This window comes from Mytilus trossulus, chromosome 6 (genome assembly GCF_036588685.1).
Source record: "Mytilus trossulus isolate FHL-02 chromosome 6, PNRI_Mtr1.1.1.hap1, whole genome shotgun sequence".
Classification (NCBI taxonomy): domain Eukaryota; kingdom Metazoa; phylum Mollusca; class Bivalvia; order Mytilida; family Mytilidae; genus Mytilus; species Mytilus trossulus.
In genome coordinates, this window is record NC_086378.1 from 84,523,537 (window position 1) to 84,535,669 (window position 12,133).

Below are 12,133 nucleotides of genomic sequence, written 5' to 3' on the forward strand. Positions count from 1 at the left end.
GGTGTTTCATCATATGTAGCATAGAGGGCGTAATGTTTTCCCGCTTCAAAATTATTTTCGCGGTATTTTACTGCCTATGTTATCATTCAGCACGACATCGTCAATCTGAGCAGTCGAATTTTCTTGGTAAATTTCAATTCTGGTTTAAGTTTGTTAAGCTTTTTATTTGGAGAGTTTTTTGTGTCGATACTGATGTTTGAGTTATATATTATATGTGTAGATATATATGTATGTATTGAGATTATTTATCATTAAATATAGAGCATCGGCGTTGTCGTGCGACTATCCACTTTACAAAGTCTTTGGTATTTATTATAGCCTTTTATGGCGTTTGTATGCAGAGTGTGTACATATATATACTTGGATATTTGGTACAAGTATTGGTTATACTTGGATATTTGGTACAAGTATTGATTATACTTGGATACTTGGTACAAGTATTGATTATACTTGTTTATTTCGTGCAAGTATTGGTTTTATGTCTACATTGATGGGTGGTTTATACCAGGAGAATATACAGATACATATTCTAATTATCACTAGGTTAAACCGTATAGCAATATCCTGATAATTAATGCTGTTAATTCTAAAGCTCAAAATCAAGAGTGCCTGCAATTTTTATTTCATTTTCTGTTGTAGTTTTACCAGCAGAATTTATATTTAAAATTTTCAAGTATTCAATTTGAAACATTTCTCGTTAAGCATGTTGATGATGACATGAAGTAAGCGATGAATCGTGTTTACGGTGTATTCAATATTTATTTATTTAGTCCATTTATCTTGAAATTTGTTATTTAAAACATTGTATGTTTCCTTGATCCTGGATTTAAATTGAAACTTTGTTACCCATACTGCTACCACAGTTCCTTCTAGTTTTTACTTCATGACTAATCTAATAAGTAATATATCACGTGTAAAATACTATTTTGTTCAAATTTATGTTATTACTAAGTAACTTATTCTCGTGAAATCATGTATCATTAAGTGTATTCTTTTACGTGTAATATGGATATAAATATCCCAACCATGGTCAAAAAAAGATTAGTAAATGACTTTCGTAACGACAGTTGATGTCTACTGAACATTTACTTTAAACAAAACAAGAAAAAAAACTGTGCACGACTACAAATTATCAAGAACAACCAAACAGAATGTCTTTGACTGCTTAAGATAAGACAAATGAATAATAAAACAACAACTTTATTTTGTACACAGCATCTACCCTTCAATAACACAGGTCTTGTCAACAGTACAGTAAAATTTATAATTACACTGAACATTTACGTTTCATAAAAGAAAAATAATACTGTCAACTGCTACACATTATCATTGATAAACAAACAGAGTGGGTTTGACTTCTTATGATCAATTAAACAACGGGCTAATTGTGTACAAAACATCTACCCTTCAATAAAACAGTTCTTGTTCATAACACATTTAAAAGATGCATAATTACAAGCACAGCTAGAGCGCCAAAATCATCTATTAACAATTCTGCACCAACAAATGATTTTATTTAAAGCGAAACAACAGATAAGCTTTTCCTTCGCGAACTTTCATATTATTGACCCTGTTCAAACTTAGAATCCTTTTTTGGTCATGACGTTGTCAGTTTGTTTACGATTTTTTTAGTTTGAATGTCCCTTTAGTATCTTTCGCCATCTTTTTAACAGTTATTGCATATTGCTATTTCTTAATTTGGTTATTTCGTTTTGATGGCAGGTCTTTTTCAACAAATAAAGGCAACAATAGTATACCGCTGTTAGAAAAACAAAAATCAATAGAGAGAAAAACCAAATTCGGGTTACAATCTAAAACCAAGGGCAACACATCAGCTATAGGAGGTAAACAAAGGAACAACAGAAACTCTGAAGTGCAACAAAAACAAAATCCATCATACATAGAAACGAAATATTTGATAACAACTTCCATTTTCCTGACTTGGTTTAGGCCTTTTATTAAAAAAAATGGTGGGTTGAACCTCCTTTTATGGGGCGTGACAAACCTTCCGCTTTATGACAATGTTAAAATATAAAAACACTACGTGACAGAAATGTAGCACACATAATAAACATATATATTCAAATTCTTCAACACATCAGGTACATTATATCCTGTCATACCAACAATGTGGTTTGAACTTATCTTGTTTTGTAGCTTTGTGTGGTACTTTCTCAGGCCAATCGTTTCTGGCAATGTAATTGTATCATCAAAACCATCATTTTCATTTAGTATTAGGATAAATAAATGCTACATTCTGTGAGAAAAGAAGTCAACGTTTAAACACTGCTTACGTCAATTACCTTTCTGATAATCAATATAGTAGCAAGTCATTTCAAACGATGATCATTTCATATCCAAGATAAATAAATCATTACGTGCCTTCTTTATAAAAAACAGGGACACGGACCTGTCATTTTTCTTCTTTTATGTCCGTTATATATATGTGTTTACAAACATAATATGTAGCAGTCTTTTAAAAAAGGCATGTCATCTTAAAAAACGGATGCGAACATCCTTAATTATTAGAACTCTGGTTTTATATTTTACAATATTTTTTTTTATCTTGCATCAATTTGTAGCAGCGTTTAGAAAGGCATGTAATTCAAAACAAAAAAAAGAGAAGCAAAATCCTTAATTATCAGAAATTCTGTTTTATTTTTTATAAAACAATTTCTTCATACATGTATATAAATGAAGGGATGTTTTATTGTTAAACATTTAGTTCAGTTACATCTCAAGGTAAGTCTACGCGTACAATTTAAAGTGAATGAAGCTCATGTCAGCAAATAAATGCAGAATAAAAAGAACTTACATTCATAATACATTTGTAATTATAAAGTAAAGTAGATTCGTTCAAAACTTTGCAGATGATTTTCTAAAGTTTGTATTTGTTTGTATTCTTCACGTTTTATCACATGAGTGTCGATTTTGTTTTGGCGTTATATGCATGAAAATACCAGCTCATGTTTTAGTAGTTTGATATATCTCGCTTGTCCGGCAGGGTAGACATAGTTATCAAAGAAACCAGGATTATAATTTAGTACGCCAGACGCGCGTTTCGTCTATATAAGACTCATCAGTGACGCTCATATCAAAATATTTATAAAGCTAAACAAGTACCAAGTTAAAGGGCATTGAGGATCATGTGGTCTACCTAAAAATCAAAAACCTGCTATAAAGTTATTCAAAAAAGGCATTTTAAAATAGTGAAATTAATTACGTTCGAAGTGTAAAAAATTAGTTAGAAGTACTTGATGGATGACATTGTAGACGTTATAAATCTATATATATGTGTAAGGTATTTTGTGCAATTTCGTCAGCCAGTATGTAGTTGAAACTTTCATTGTATTTGTTTCTGCTTGTATAGAGGTAGCTTACAGATTTTATTTGTTACAGAAAATGAAATCAGTTTAAAAGTTAGTGAAATTCATGATTTCGTTTTGTAGAACATCAATGTAAAACTAACGTCAAACGATGATAGTATTGACAGCCGTATCAGCCGGAACGACAACTATTCCGTTGGCGAGTTCGTTCAGCTTGTATTTGTTAAAAGGGTTTTATGGTTGTTGTTAGGAGTAAAATGGGTTTTTTTAAAGTTTAAATACGTTTTATCCATTTTAAGTACAGAGTGAGTCGTGTATAATGTAACGACACTTATGTTCTCCTCTTATATTTAATGCGTTTCCCTCGGTTTTAGTTTGTTACCCCGATTTTGTTTTTTGTCCATGGATTTATGAGTTTTGAACAGCGGTATACTACTGTTGCCTTTATATAACAATTAATAATTGAAAGGGAGCGATATTTAGGTCCTTTACTGAAAAATGATTTAAACTGAATATTTGTCAAAAAAAGAAATTATCCTCAAAGCGATCAATTTTAGAAAACAGCTTAGAATAACAATATTGAATTATGATTTTAACGACTTTAACTATTTTGTCATTCTTAGTAGTATCATAATCATTACTATCATTATGTACATGTATGTGTTAATATTTTCATTTTTTATTCATCCAATTATTATAAAAAATAGTATTATTTCATTTGTAATTTTTTATAAATATATTTTACTATAATTATTTTTTGATTATATTATCATCAATATTATGACTTATCGTTCTTGTTATCTATGGCTCTCACTGTTCTATTTCTATTGTTAAAGGAATTGCTGTGTTTACTAAGGCGATATAAAGAAGGCACCATGAAGAAGCTGATGTTAATTGTCTTAATACTGTTCATAACTATAGGTAATATATCTTGATAAACTCATTCGTTTTTAGGTATGTCCATATCGAAATATTCGTAAAACAACACGAGGTTGTACGTGATGTCTTTAAAAGTATGCTCGTTCTTAGTCGATGACAGAAAAATGTTGAGAAGGCATAATAAAACTAATTATTGTTCATGAATCTAAAATCTTGTAATCTGATTATTTAATTACCCGGGTGTAAACAAGATCCGATCTCAGTTTCCCCGAGGATATTACAAATTACAATTTTTTTTTGTATGACAGATTTATAACTTCCGCACCAAATCTCTTCACTCGGAATAAAATTCAGTAAACGTGTTAGCCAATAGATTGTATTGCTAAGTTTCTTTTAACGTTGCTATTTTAACTAATTGATAACGTTAATACAGAGATATTCAGCTAATATGACTTTTGTTTGCCATGAGTTTCATGTGTTTGAGCTTTTGATAATTCCATTTAATAAGGTCCTTTTGGATTTTTTTTATTATTTAACTTTTTTCACACACAACAATTCAAGTAGCCATAAAAGGCTTCTAGATAGTTTAAATAAGATCACCGAATGCTAAATTTGTCATTGTAGACCAACATGATTCATTGATTCTTTCTAGTAACGATAAACAAGCATACATTATTTACAGTTATTTATGCGATTTTGTCCTTCTCCTCCTACTCCCAATAAAAAGCTTGTGAAGATACATAAACTATGCTCAATTAAATAAAAAAGAAAACCTTATTATTTAAGTTATTATTGGATTGTTTTCACTCCAGATATTGTCTATCCTTGTGGTTGCCTTGCTGTATGGGATCCAGTTTGCTCCACTGCTGGTAAAACACACAGTAATGTAGGATGCATGATTTGCGAGTAAGTTTTATCAACAATTCAGACAAAACTATTATTAACTATTATTAACTATCGTTTTCACATAATAGGTTTGTATTCGATAACTTCGGTAAGACGTGACACATATTCCGTTTTGAATTTTCCTTGGAGTTTCGTATTCTTGTTATGCTTTTTCAAGCAACCAGGGAACAATTGAATGCTGAATACAGAAATTAATCAAGCCGAATTCAGAAAGGAGTCTTCGATTCACAAGAAATTATAGATGACTAATTGTAAAAAAAAAGAAGAAGATTATTGCCAATGAGACTATCCTCCACACGAGACTAAATGAAACAGAAATTAATAGCTGTAGGCCTTCAGCAGTAAACCACAAATCGCATAGTCATATATTGAAGGCACCAAATTAACAAATGTTCATCAATATAAAGAAGAAAACTAATAGCCTGATTTATGTACAAAGTAGTGAGTACTTAATGTCCCTTGTCGATGTAATTCCCTTCATTTTTGTATTTTACCTTGATTTGTGACTTTCCAAATTAGTTTATGAGATTTGAACATTGCATTGTAAACTTATGTTGCCGCAAATTAAAAACGATTATGAACGCTAAATCAAACTCAGGTCACTTCATTGCAATTTGCATCACACAATGATCAAATAAATTATAACTTTAGTTAACAGCTTTGAACACCCGACCAAACCCCATCTCAACAATAACAACTAATACCGCAGATTGTTTTATGGAGGAAAAAGACCTTGGCGTATACGGAAATTGTTCTGTTGAGATGGATATCACAACGAACGTTATCGAAATAAAGGTCAACGATGTAACAAAAACAGTGAATCAAATTTTGTTAATGCTTGGTTGTTTTACCCTCGGACTATATTCTTGTGTCTAGCACGCATTAAATCCTTGCTCTCATCATGAGGATTGTTTTAGCTCCAAACAAAGCCAAATACAGTACGCAATTGAAGTGCATTGAAGACTAAAATTTGCAAAGTTTTTATCTTTCGTATGGAGAGAAGCTCCTTAGTATTTCGAATAATTTATTTTGTAAGTATGACCATGTCAATGATAAATCATGTTAAACAGAAGTGCTCACTACTTGGTCAGTGATCAATAAACTATGCTATGTATATTATACAAATCGGAAGCATTGATCTCAAAACAAGAAACAAATAAGTTTCGTCAAAAATTTGAAATTCTTTAATTATTATTTTTTTCAGCAAAGAAGTTTTAGCTTGCCACCATGAATGTCCATGTTAATACTAACAGTTATAAAAGCAAGAACAAATGGGACAGAAGTAAGTCTTAACATTGTAGTGACAGTTTTAATATTAGATTGTGTTGCACAGGTAACATCAGTTCTAAATTACAGAGAATTTTTACAGCACAAAACAAATGAAAAACAGTGTACGCAATGAGAAAAAAGTTCTCAAAATAGCACACACTTCACACTATTTGTTTGTTCAATATGAACTTTCCTCACATCCGGAATAATAAATCTACTCTAGAACTTTTAGAAGGGAAAGGTCTGATAAGCCATCTTTAGCACCCAGTTTTACAATCTACTCATTGTGGTATCCTCCAATTTATATAGAAGATATGGTTTAATCTTTCAGATTTCAGTGATAACGTATATATTCCTTTGTACAATCTTGCAATTATCAAAAATAAAACAAAAAAACTTTGGACAAAAAAATACTTTCTGAAGTTAATATATAATGAATGGATTGAATCATTATTGACGATGAAGATCAACTAATGTTGTTGAAGTGATCGATCTGGTGATAACTGAAAACTTTTTAGTGCCTTTTCCTATGAAACTTAATGATAAGGGTTGATTGATTGAATAATTGACTCATTGGTGTTTTACGCCATGTGTAGGACTATTACCCTTTTTTGAGGCGGTCAGTCTTTATTTGCGGAGGTATCCGAATTGTAGTCGCTAATCACCGACTTTCGGCAGAAAACTCACATTCCTAGTATATTGCGATCTAGTCGAGCACATCTATTACGTGCAGAACTCTAACTCACAACAAGCTGTTGACAGGCTAGCAATACAGTAGTTCGATTACTAAAACTTATCTGCCCCGGTGTTGATGTTTGTTCAACTATGGAAGAAGCAAATGACCATGTTGCGTCGTGTGTAAAACAATCATTTACGTACGTTTTAGACCTTTTTCCAAATGTAACAAGACTCAAAACCATTGAGAACGTATCTCTTGTTTTGTGAAGGGTTTTATTTGTTGATTCTTTTACTTTTTGTTTTCAAGATATTTTATTATTTTTCATTTGAGCAACAACTATTTAGTCATTTAATCGACAGTTATAAGTTGTGCAATGCTATTTTCTTAAAACTAATTCCTTTTACATTTTTATTTCAGCACTAAGTGAGATTGAATTATATATTTAATATATACAAAAATATCAAAGAATAAAACAAAATTTCACTTTACATTGTTGAATATTATTGCGAGAAAAACTAATTGTATTTAGTGACTTTTTCATTTTGAATATAAAAAGAAGATGTGGTATCATTGCCAATAAGCCGACTATACACAAGAGACCAAATGACACAGAAATTGATAAATATGGGTCACCGTTCGGCCTTCAACACTGACCAAAGCTCATGCCCAATAGACCACTATAAAAGACCCCGAAATGACAAATGAAATTTAACTCAAAAAAGAAAACTAACGACCGTATGTATGTACAAAATAATGAACGAAAAACAAATATGTTCCACATCAACAAACGACAACCAATGAATAACAGGCTCCCGAGTTTGAAAATTCACATTCACAAAGATTGTGGCGGTGTTAAACATGTTAGCGGGATCCCAACCCTCCCCTAACCTGGGACAGTAGTGTAACAGTACAACATAGGAACGAACAATTACAATCAGTTGACAGAGGCTAAACTCATTAGATAGATACAAATAGAAATACATCATCTAACATGAACACAGAGTGGACATAGGAGGGTACTTGTACATCCAAGCAACACAAAGACAAAAGTATTGTTTTGAGAGTTCTGGCAGTTACTGACAGCAAGTTTAAAAAAGAAACAATATGCATCTGAGACTAAATGCTACCTTTTCGCTAAGCATGCGGGGTTTAAAAGAACAATAATATTCATTTAAATTGCTTCAGGATGTTACACAGTCGTACATCCTCATCATCTGTTCCAGTTTTAGGTTGTTGTTCACAGTTTTATACAATGTTTCTTAAACATCTTGCTGCACATGTCCACACAGGCTGTGCCTGACACATATATATATATGTTTAATCAAACAAGTTTATGGTCGTATTGGTCGCAACTTTTTGGAACTTTTGGTCCTCAGAGATCTTTAAATTTGTAACTCGTTTTGGCTTTCAAACTTTTTTCATCAGAGCGTCACTGTTTGGTCTTGTGTGGATGTAACGCACGTCTGGCGTATAAATTCTTTTTAACCTGGTACATTTTGTTGGCTATTATTCGTTTGTTTCTCTGTTCTATAATTATTTTCTCCCATTTATTTATTGCAGTCCTGTCGTGTTATGTTGTCATTTTAATATTATAATTAATATTGCCATTAAAGCGGGAGGTTTGGCATGCTACAAAACCATGTTCAACCCGGACCACTATTTTTTTCTGACAATGCCTTGTATCAAGTCGGGAAATTGACCATTGTTATATTATAGTTAGTTTCTGTGTGTGTTACAATTTAATGTTGTTTTTCTGTTATATCGTAGTCCTCTTATATTTGTTTTTTTCCTTATCGATTTATGAATTTCGAACAGCGGTATACTACTAATGCTTTTATCTAATCGTTGCTGTATCAGTTTAAAAGAAGATAACGCAAACCATTTTGAGTAATATTCAATTGGTCTCCAATAAAACCGAAATTTGGCATGACGTCAAATATCAGATGGCAACCTTGTTGGTTATGCGACGTCACCAACGTGCAGCTGACGTATTGTTAGCAAACAAATTGCAAGTATATGAATTCAGCGGCGCCAAGAAGATTAACACTTTGTGTTGATATAACTATATTAAAATCATTGTTAATATCATTGTTAAACACATATGCACATTCAAGGTACTAAAATCTGTCGATAAGTATATTTTGGCATTGGACGTGTTGATCATTTGTGGACATATACGTGTGACCTGACACGTTCAACATCTGAATCATTACGTCGGTCTTTTACAAATCAGTGATCATATTGAGATCACATAAGTTTATGTGTTTCTCTCGGTTTTAGCTTGTTAAACGGATTTGTTTTTGCTTAACCGAATTATGACTTTTGAACATGATATCGTCCAGAATATTCATTTAAATTGCTACGGGACGTTACACAGCCGTACTTCCTCATCATCTGTTCCGGTTTTATGTTTTTGTTCACAGATTTATACAATTTTCCGTAAAGAAAGCTTCACGTGTCCACACAGACTGTGTTCCGTCGTGCAAATTTTAAGATTATTGTCTATATATATTATTTTAACTGTAAATGCTATTTATAGATATGTTACATTGAAATGAATTTAATTATCCTCCACACAATATGACGTATATAAGAAAATAGAATAGTAACCCTTTTTATACACAATACATGTCTTATTATATGATGTTTGTATTGTCATTTTAACAGTATTTTGAACATTGCCATATAAGCCGTGGGAGTGGCTAGCCAAAAAGACATTTCAACTAACCATGACCTGTGCATATTTAGGAATATGACAGTTATTGTCTACCGTCCGTTTATATGTATTTTGATGATTGCTTTTGCTGTAGTTCAGAATTTCTGCTGTTTAGTTCTTATAGATGATATGTTTCCCGCGGTTTTATTTTTTTAATTTTTTTTAACAATACATGCAGCAGTTGCCAAGTTTTATTTTATTTTATCAAAATGATATGTTAATAATGTCTTTCTCTATTAAAGTTATACTACAGATATAACTTTAATAACTAGTACCATCAACATTATCAATGTTCAAATGCAAATACTTGTATTTACCATAATAAAATATTGTTTACACCAAATGCAAACATAAATTTTCTTGAATCATTGATCAATTTTTCAATTGAATAATGGCAGGAAAGTTCTGAGATTTTAAATTCATTATGAATTAGAGGAGACGGATATGGGATACACTTTAATGACAAAGCAAGTCAATAAACAACTGTGAATTCAACAAGAAACCAAACCAGATGACTTATAAAATCGAAAAATAGTAAACCCAGCATCTAATATAGTAATAAACCCATATACACGTAGTGAATCAATGTCAACACACAACGATGTAACCGGTTACGTATGAGGATTTTTAAAGAGGATCTTTAAATATTAATTAATAATTTGTATTAATATCCATAATTTGATTTTCCATTCTTTTAAATTGTAGAAGCGTCTTAAAACCCAATTTTTTCAATAAAATTGAGATTGGAAATGGGGAATGAAGTTTATATCTGTTTGAGTCTGTTTTCGGAATTAGTTTTATAACTTTTGAAAAGTGGTATACTACTGTTGCCTTAATTTATGTCACTGGAATAAAACATTTTTCTGATTTCAAAACTTGTACTTGTTAATCCTGACACTGACAATTAAATCAACAAAATGTATAAAAACATAAAATTTCCTTGAAAATCAATCAGTTTATTTTTCAGTCGTTTTGATACTCTTTAAAAGGGGAACAAAAGATACCGGAGAGATAGTCAAACTCATAGATTCAAAATAAACTGACAACGCCATGCCTAAAAATTAAAAGACAAACAGAAAAATTTTTGTTCAGAAGGCAAAACATTGAAAACTGAAGACTGAGCAAAACGAACCCCACCAAACACTAGGGCTGATCTCAGGTTCTCCGTCGTGTTACTTATGATATTACAAATCTAGTAAAAAGTATAGTTCGATGGTCCACAATCACGAAAAGGGAAGGGTATTGTACTAACTACATAAGAAACATTGTGAAACGGTTATTCCATAACGGTCAACCAACTCGTGATGGCGTCCTTAAAAATTACGAAGAAATGAATTCAACTTCAACATTTGGAACTCTTGGTTTAGTAGCTTCCTTGTGAGCACCAATTCTCTATCACGTTAATCATGATACGAAGTACATGCCCGGAAATATCGTATCATTGGGAGATATACACTCAATATGCATGCGATGCTGGAACGTTACTACATAGAAATGGAAAGTTCACAATTGGAAAGCTGAAACTATTTCTTATGTCGTAAAGTTTTGTTTGCACCAGACCCTCATTGTCAATTTCTAGATGTAAGTCAAGATATGAGTCAGACTTAACTGTATCTGTAGTATCATTTATCTTTAGTTCGATGGGACAGAGTCGGACATCATCTATATAGCGGAAGATAAAGTTAAAGGATGTTGCTAACTTCTTATCTTTTTTCCCAAGAAGTTCCTGTATGAAGTCAGCCTCATAATAGTAAAGACACAAGTCGACAAAAAGAGGGGAACAATTGGTGACCATTGGAATTCCGACAGTGTGTGAAAAAAACACGTCCTCCAAACGATACAAATATGTTGTCAATCAGGAAATTTAGCACCTTGATAATGAAATTTGTTTGTTTGAAACAGAGTGATTCTTTACAAAATAGGATTTTTCCCTCCCCAAGACCAGATACTTATATCTACGTTCGCCATTCTTGTTCATGAAACAAAGTAATACCAACTCTTTCCAGTTGTCTTTTAGTTTTGAATGGGGAATACTTGTGTAAAATGTAGAAAAGTCAAATGTTTAATACTATTGCAAGATGAGATAGTCTTTTTTGTATGAACTCGAAAAGTTCATTGGATTTTTTTTTGTATCCACACATCTAATTCACGCAACCTCTAGGATAGACAGTTTCACAATAACTTATTAGAAGTTCAATAATTAGAAAAATGACAGACCATCACTCTATTCTTTCAAAAGACGTGTCGCAATAGTCTTATAGGTCACTGTGTAAACAAAAAACGTCAACGACAATTTTCGACTAAAGATGAAACTTTAACCGAATTTAGTTTCAAGTTCTTTGTATCAAATATTCGTTA

The 12,133-nt window shown here is 31.7% G+C and overlaps 1 long non-coding RNA gene across 1 annotated transcript; it reads left to right on the plus strand.

The window, feature by feature from the left end:
• The first annotated feature begins 4,159 nt into the window (after positions 1-4,159).
• LOC134723831 (uncharacterized) lies at positions 4,160-7,547 on the plus strand. The gene is made up of 4 exons (XR_010108191.1): positions 4,160-4,247; positions 5,018-5,111; positions 6,316-6,393; positions 7,477-7,547. It is a non-coding gene; the product is annotated as an uncharacterized LOC134723831 (long non-coding RNA).
• The last annotated feature ends 4,586 nt before the right edge of the window (positions 7,548-12,133 follow it).